General features: G+C 44.8%; 1 protein-coding gene across 3 annotated transcripts in view; it reads left to right on the top strand.

Moving 5' to 3' along the window:
* The first annotated feature begins 320 nt into the window (after positions 1–320).
* The window catches only part of MKNK1 (MAPK interacting serine/threonine kinase 1), a 193,556-nt gene continuing 185,221 nt past the window's right edge, over positions 321–8,655 (top strand). For all 3 annotated transcript variants that reach the window (XM_030207029.1, XM_030207027.1, XM_030207028.1), the window contains exon 1: positions 321–504. The gene's annotated coding sequence lies outside the window, so the exon portion shown is untranslated. The remainder of the gene's footprint in view (positions 505–8,655) is intronic.

The raw sequence follows: 8,655 nt of genomic DNA, 5'->3' as shown, positions 1-8,655 counted from the left end.
AAAAGACGGAACACTAAACATTTGCTCATTGAAGAAGGAACCACCTATAAAGGTTATTATCACAATCTCCAGTCCCTAAACCACTGCCTTCCTGTCACTCTTCCTTGTATTCCAGCAAATTCCGCCCCCCCGGCGCCTTCTCATTGGTAGTAGCCCATCCAGTCCGGCCTACTCCAGGACCCTTCCCGCCTGCGATTGGTTTATAGTCAACAAAGGGCGCGAGTAAAACCCCAAAAGGGCGGGTCCCTGTGAAGCCCAGGAGGCTTAACGAAACCTCCATGTGCCGAGCCCTTCAATAACCTCCTCGCACGCTCCTTTTATGTGACCTTAACCAATCGAACCTGCAAACGCAGATTAGCCAGCCAATCAGCAGCGTCCCGGGTCCCAGAGCGAGGCTTGAAACGCAGCAGAAGAGGCGTAAGGTCTGTTGGGTGTTGTTCGCTCGATGGTTGCTTTTTCCCCTTAACGCTATGCCGGGGCGGTCGGGCTGAGGCGTAGCAGCAGGTATGTTGTCCTTGGGCCCCGGTGGGAGGGATGCGAGCCTGGTCGCCCACGGGGAACCGTAGAAGGCGGAGCAATTTCTTACGAGGAGCTTTTCTTCCGAAAGCATAGCATTTCGGCCCATTGAGAGGGTTTTTCGTATAATTAGATTGTAAGCTCCAGGGCTTTTTTGAGGGGGTACTTGGGGGTACTGAGTACCGGCACCTTTTCCATTGTCTGTTAAAATTGACCCATGGACCCAAAGTTTTAATGAAAGAGCTCAGGCTCTACACACCAATTCTGCTTTTTCATAGATTCTGTGACTGGCTATTGTGGGGTGGGTCCCTCAGTGATCACCCCACTCCTGAAGAGTGGCCTAGCATTTGAGTACTGGCACCTTTTTTCGTAGAATAAACACACTGGTAAGCTCTATTGAGCAGGGACTGTAGTGTGAAGTGCTGCGTACGTCCGGTAGCGCTATAGAAATAAGTAGTAGTAGTAGTAGTTCTCTTGCCTAATGCTATGTTTAGTGGCCTTCACGTATTTAAGGTACTCCAATAGAAATAAAGCAAATATTTAGATTGTAAGCTCTTTTGAGCAGGGACTGTTTCTTTGTGTTCAGCGCTGCGTGCGTCTGGTAGCGCTATACAAATGCTAATAATAATAATAAACTAAAACATGGAAAAGAAAATATATACTGTCATCTACCACATTTGCTTATTTCCAATCTGAGGAAGAAGGGCAACCTTCGAAAGCTAATCAAGAAATGTATTAAGTTATGTCCAATAAAAAAGGTATCTTATTTTCTTTTCCATGTTTTATTTTGTTTGATTTCTATAGATTCTACATGGAATGTTGCTATTCCACTAGCAACATTCCATGTAGAAGTCGGCCCTTGTAGATCACCAATGTGGCCGCGCAGGCTTCTGCTTCTGTGAGTCTGACGTCCTGCACGTACGTGCAGGACGTCAGACTCACAGAAACAGAAGCCTGCGCAGCCTTCTACATGGAATGTTGCTAGTGGAATAGCAACATTCCATGTAGAATCTCCAATAGTAGCAACATTCCATGTAGAATCTCCAATGGTATCTATTTTACTGTCATAGTAATGCTTGAATGTTTTCACTTATATACACTGTCATCTACCACATTTGCTTATTTCCGATCTGAGGAAGAAGGGCAACCTTCGAAAGCTAATCAAGAAATGTATTAAGTTATGTCCAATAAAAAAAGGTATCATCTTATTTTCTTTTCCACGTTTTATTTCTGTTGATTACCTTTAAACGTGGACTGACATGGGTACCACACCTGACGTATTTAAGGGGAACAGCGAAGCGGGAATTTTGCCTTTATTGTGTCTACTGTGGTGTTTAAATTGACTCTTTATCTTATTTGTTTGGTTTGTGAGTCATAGGGGAGCTTGGGCCCACCAAAGTTTTGCCTCCCACAGCATCAGTAGCCTCGGGGGGGGGGGAGGGAGAAGAGGGGTGCTGGTGGGGGCTGTATTTGGAGAAGTAAAAGGATAGAAAGGTCCCATTTTTTTCCTTTAGCTGTGAAGGATTAACATTTGGATGTGATGTTTGTGGGTGTGCACATTTTTAGGTGACTTTAACACCCAGGGATTCTCAAGCGAGTTGGGTGAGAGTTTAAAAATAAACGCTGTCACGTTGTGCTGCTGATTAATGATGGTCTTGACCGTGAATTCATAGATCCAAAAATATAAACAATGAGTGATAAACCATAGTATCTGTTATACAGTAGAACTTCTGTATATTTATACATATGAAACACAATTCAAACGTCATCTGTTGAATTCTTGGAGTGTTTCTAATACACTTTATGGAACTACTAGACTATTTGGCAGCTGTTCAGAAATAAAGGTCCCGAGGGCATGATCTTTAGAGAGAAAAAGTGCAGTGTATCTTGGAGCTGACTTTACGTTAAAGCTCAAAGTATAAAGGAAAAACATCTTGATGGGCACTCCCTTAACCACAGCTTCCGGTGACTTATGTAAATGATCTCACCTTGGAGCACCTCACATTAGCAAAGGGCCAACATTATTGTGTAATACACCTGCTAGTCATTTTCAGCTGCTTCTTCTTTTAGAGTTTAGTGATTCATTCCTGCCAACCAACCAACTCCTATGCATCATTAAAATGGGCTTTAAAAAAAAATAATTTGCATACTAATACGGATCACTCTTGCATTACATTCCTGTATTTCCTTATGCAACAATATGGAAACAAAAGGTATGGAAAACAGGTGTGAGGATGTTATAATGCCGTTGTATCGCTCCATGGTGCGACCGCACCTTGAGTACTGTGTTCAATTCTGGTCGCCGCATCTCAATAAAGATATAGTAGAATTGGAAAAGGTGCAGCGAAGGGCGACTAAAATGATAGCGGGGATGGGACGACTTCCCTATGAAGAAAGACTAAGGAGGCTAGGGCTTTTCAGCTTGGAGAAGAGACGGCTGAGGGGAGACATGATAGAGGTATATAAAATAATGAGAGGAGTGGAACAGGTGGATGTGAAGCGTCTGTTCACTAGGGGGCATGCGATGAAACTACAGTGTAGTAAATTTAAAACAAATCGGAGAAACTTTTTCTTCACCCAACACATAATTAAACTCTGGAATTTGTTGCCGGAGAATGTGGTGAAGGCAGTTAGCTTAGCAGAGTTTAAAAAGGGGTTAGACGGTTTCCTAAAGGACAAGTCCATAAACCACTACTAAATGGACTTGGGGAAAAATCCACAATTCCAGGAATAAGAAGTATAGAATGTTTGTACGTTTGGGAAGCTCGCCAGGTGCCCTTGGCCTGGATTGGCCGCTGTCGTGGACAGGATGCTGGGCTCGATGGACCTTTGGCCTTTTCCCAGTGCGGCATTACTTACGTACTTATGTATACACTTCTACTCTTAGCCCACAAAAGGAGGGGGGGGGGTGGAATTGAAGAAAACAGCAGGGAGCTTAATAAGAAACCAAAGTACAAGCTGATTGACAGTGGGCATTAACAGACTTGACCAGACGTTAACGTCCAAAGAATCACATAAGGGACTCTTAGATTAAAACTGTGATGCACCAGAGGCAAACTTCTTCACATTAAGAAACAATATCGGTTGTTGAGGGATAAAGAAAACACTGTTCATTATTATACTTAACCACATGTTTGCAAGGAAACCTCAACTGAAAAACTGTTCCCTTCGCAAGAAATAACTTAGCCTCGCCTGGGTAGCCCTGGAGAGGTCTGGAAAAATTAAAATTTTTTGACCCTTAAACAACTTTGAAGCTTTCTTAAAATCTGTATCAATGAGTTCTCAAGACTTGTTTGAACACCAAAGAAACGAGTAAAGTAGCTCTTTCCACATCGGCTCTTGAAGACTGAATAACTCCTGAGATGTCTAGAGAAGCATCCAGATTTTTCCCATAGTTCCCACTGATACCGATTCCGCCTTCCTCTGGGTAAGAGACATTTTCCAACACTTCTGTAAGATATCTTTTAAAAGTTTCCAATGGTGAAACCGCACTTATTATAGGAGAACTTAAGACACAAAGATTAAAATTTCTAACTGGATTTCCCTTAGCATTGGCAGCAGACGAATCCAGAGACTTGTGGGACCATCTACCAGCAGGTGGAGAGAGAGCGCTGAACTTCAGTGTCTTATAGGATGGGATGTTCCTTGGTCAGTCAGTATTCTCTATCTCCAGCAGGCGGATGGATGGTCTTTCACAAGCTCCTTGTCTCATCTGATGGTGGCTCCTGTCCTGGGTCTCTCAGTTCAGCAGAAATTTGGGGTGTGCGACTGACTAGTGCTGGCTTTAGGGGGTACAGCTGACCAGGTCCCTCCTCCCCTCTCCTGTATTGCTTGGCTTGATAAGCAGTTCATTGCATGGCAGGAACAGCTAACACGTGCTAAAGGTTAGCTTTGTTGGTTTTCCACAGCAGCTCTTCTCCCTTGATATTGCACACTAACCAAAACTATTGCATACCAGCTCCAGCCACCAGTGTATCAGCTGCACCACTAGCTGCTGTATACTGTAGTGCCTCTGAATGTTTCTATTGCAGTTTTGTACCTTTTCTTTATATTGGACAGCTAGCGATATTACCGGGCTATTTCAATGAATAGCTTAATGGTTAAGGCAACCAGCCGAGAGAACACAGAGGTTGCTGGTTCAAGTGCCACTGCAGCTTGCCATTAGTAGTGCACAGTGGTACAAACAGCCACATTCTGCTACACCATCTAGCTCGGGGGGGGGGGGGGAGGGAGGAAATAAAGCATCACCTTCCCCTTATGCTTGAAAGGCATAATAGCACCAGGAAACGCAAAAGGACATAGAGCAGATTCACATGCATCCTCTGTCGGCCATCTTGCTCTACCTTCCTCATTAAAGTGGGCATTTTGGGTTCTGAATGATGTCAGGCTGCAGTCAATTGAAAATTGGCATTGGGGTTGGTCTGGGTTTGCTTAATCTGCTGTAATTTGTCCACCTTGACATGTACCTTAAAAACATTTAATTGCGGTGTTGCAGGTTCTTTGTGGTTCTTAGTGGCTGTAGTGAACTTGTCTGGAATTTTGTCATGTCTTGGTGACCAATGTAAAGGTAACGTAAATGTGCAATTGAGGAACTTCATTCACTTCTGACATGAAAGCTGTACTGTCCTTAATATATTAAGTTTTTTTTTTTTTTTTCTAGTTGAGATTTATATTGCAAGAACCACTGGTTACATAAATTTCTACTTCCAAGTTTTCACACTCTGAAAGAGAGCCTTATCTTTTTCTTATCTAAATATGCCTTAATTGTGTGTTCCGTGACTCGAATGCATTCACTAGAATCCATATTGATTTTTTTAGTGTGGCTACCTGCCTTACTCAGCACTGTTTTCTAATTTGCTCCGAGTTGGACTCCTGAAGAAGGCTGATGGGGAAACACGGACCATGTTGGGTCCGTGCTCCAGTGGAACCTGTCATTTTTCTTGTTAACTGTCTTCAAGCAAATACTGTCACACAGTAGACTTGTTTTATCCTGTGATATGTTCATTAATTGTGGTATTACATCAGTAGGCGTTCAGGTCTGTTTTTTTTGTTTTGCTCAATATTTTAGCAGTTAAATAACCATGGGAACAAGCTTGGTATATTGCTTTGGCTGATGCAACTCTTGGGTATCTCTAGCTTGGTGTAATATAGTAGTAAGTTTTTCAAATTTAGCATACGTGGCTTTCTCTGAGGACAAGCAGGCTGTTGTTGTATTCTCCTAGCTTGGAGACGTCATCCAGCGGAGCTCAGTGTGGAAGCCGACTAGCGGCATTAACTCGGAACCTTCTAGCTCTACTACTACTACTTAACATTTCTAAAGCACTACTAGGGTTACGCAGCGCTGTACAATTTAACATAGAGGGACGGTCCCTGCTCAAAGAGCTTACAATCTAAGAGACAAGTGAACGGTCAGTCCGATAGGGGCGGTCAAATTGGGGCAGTCTGGATTTACTGAACGGTAAGAGTTAGGTGCCGAATGCAGCATTGAAGAGGTGGGCTTTAAGCAAAGACTTGAAGATGGGCAGGGAGGGGGCTTGGCGTAAGGGCTCGGGAAGGTTGTTCCAAGCATAGGGTGAGGCGAGGCAGAATGAGCGGAGCCTGGAGTTGACGGTGGTGGAGAAAGGTACAGAGAGGAGGGATTTGTCCTGTGAATGGAGGTTACGGGCGGGAACGTAAGGGGAGATGAGGGTAGAGAGGTAGTGAGGGGCCGCAGACTGAGTGCATTTGTAGGTAAGAAGGAGAAGCTTGAATTGAATGCGGTATCTGATTAGAAGCCAGTGAAGTGACCTGAGGAGAGGGGTGATATGAGTATATCGGTTCTGAACAGGTTGAAGGGGGGATAGGTGGCTAAGTGGGAGGCCGGTGAGAAGTAAGTTGCAGTAGTCCAGGCGAGAGGTAATGAGAGCGTGGACGAGAGTTCGGGTGGTGTGTTCAGAGAGGAAAGGGCGAATTTTGCTGATGTTAAAGAGGAAGAAGCGGCAGGTCTTGGCTATCTGCTGGATATGCGCAGAGAAGGAGAGGGAGGAGTCAAAGATGACTCCGAGGTTGCGGGCAGATGAGACGGGGAGGATGAGGGTGTTATCAACTGAGATAGAAAGTGGAGGAAGAGGAGACGTGGGTTTTGCAGCATCCTACCCCATAGACTCTGGTACTTTCTCGTCTTTTTTTTTAGTGCAGGTTGCACCTAAGAAGGTGGATATTCAGTATCCAGAAGACTCCTGGATTTGAGGGCCCAACTGCCTCACCACTCTTCTGGTCCAATCCGCCCTCACATGAGCCAGGAGCTCCAGGACTTGTGCTTCAGCATCCTTGGGTAGAGAGGCTCGGACACTATAAACTCATTTGGGAGGAAAGTTTTTCAGGGCTTGATGCTCATTGCCTTCATCCAGTCCTACCAGCTCTACACAAGCCTTTACTTGCAGTCTTTTGTCTGCAGTAACTTTTGCGGATTCTGTACTACAGGAGTAGGCTGTAGAGCTTTCCCAGTTGGCCAGTAAGCAGCTGGAGTGCAAAAATGATCTGGGCAGGGGTACATAATTATTTTGACATGGTGTCCAGAATCTCTGCCATGGGTGTGGAGATGCACAGACTCTCATGGCAGTGGTTCAGGAGAGGTTGACGGGATGTCCCATGTCAAGTGATAATCTGTTTGGAGATAAAGGTAGTAGAAGGTTGCTGACCTCATTAACATACTGATAGCATCCAAACCCTGTCATGGTGGACACTGGAGGAGGGGAGGGAAGGGAAACTAGATATAACTATGGGGGATATAATACGTGAGGGAAAGAACCTATTATAAACGTCTGTTCTCTCACAATAACAACCAGTCAGGAAGTAACTAGCAGGTGGCCTTGGCCATAGCGGAGACTAGAGTTTAATCTGTTCAGCAGGCCAGAGGGCAGGTGATTAGGGTAGGCACCAGCCATGAGCCTCCTGCAGGGGCAAGACAGGGATAAGGTTAAAATAACCTGGAATGAATGGGCACGTGGGCAAAGTTGAATGGAGTTTACCACACAAATGGTTGTGTTGAGGACTGGCATTAAACAAGACAGCTAAAGAGATGTGAAGGGCAAGGCTGGAGAGAAGCCACCAGGTGTGAACCTCAGGCCTGTTGATAACATGGTGCACACACCCATTCTAGGGCAGCCACAAGTAGGTGTGTCCATGACATTCACAGCTGCACCTATCCCCACAGGCCCATAGTGTCCATCTTAAACCAATAAATAGGTAAATAGCATGAAAAGAGTTTGTATTACAGTCCGCTGCTGACCAGTACCTGAGTGGTTTTACAAAACTATCTTGTCCAGTAGTCAGGTCTGCAAAGAGTCTTTTTTTTGGTAGCAGAGACATAAGGCAGACCAGGTGTTGGGTCACCTCCCTAGCAGAAAGGGAAAAGTAGGATCAGAGGACTCTGCCTACCTGAAGACTGTGGAAAAAGGGGCCTTCGGCTGGCTCATGGCTTCCCGAGTTCAGCTGCCTGGTGCTGGGGAGACAGAATGGAGAGCAAATGAATTTTCTAGGTGTTGAAGATTTCTAGGCAGATGAGAAGCCACCTCCTCCTTAGGAACATTAAGGAAATGCTGAGGGTCTAAAATGGTTTACCTCATTAGGGGCACTGCCCCTGGCTATAAGGGGCATCCTCGGGAACCAAACATTATCTGGTGGTGTCACTTGTGTGCTCACCAGGTTGTAAAATTGCGCTGAACTTCTCCACTGCTGGGACACTTCAGAGCTCCCCTGCCAGCCTGTTCACCTGCTGACTTGCACCTTCATCCTGAAGGTAAAGCGATTGTATATAGGCTCTGTAGTGTTGTACAGGGGGTCCTAATAATGGGCCTAGGGAGTGTGTGTTTACTCTGAAACTGTTCCTGATAAGTATTTTCATTTAAAGACGAGGTTTTTTTTTCTTGCTCAAGTTTTCTCTGAACTACTTTTATTCTCGTATTCTAATTACCTCTTTGGCTGTTCTTACTTGTAAATAATTGCCTTTTATTTTTGTAATCTTTGGACCTTGTGTCATTTGCTGGTCAGTTCTCTCGGGAGCTAACAGCTCATTCACATGGTGGGGGGGGGGGGGGGAGAGAGTGACATGACCTAGAAATCCTAATACGAAAGTGCTATCATTACTTAATTAGCACA

The sequence above is a fragment of the Microcaecilia unicolor genome, chromosome 6 (assembly GCF_901765095.1).
Source record: "Microcaecilia unicolor chromosome 6, aMicUni1.1, whole genome shotgun sequence".
In the NCBI taxonomy this organism is placed as follows: Eukaryota; Metazoa; Chordata; class Amphibia; order Gymnophiona; family Siphonopidae; genus Microcaecilia; species Microcaecilia unicolor.
Note: the sequence above shows the minus strand (reverse complement) of the source record. Positions and strands in the feature narration are given on the sequence as shown.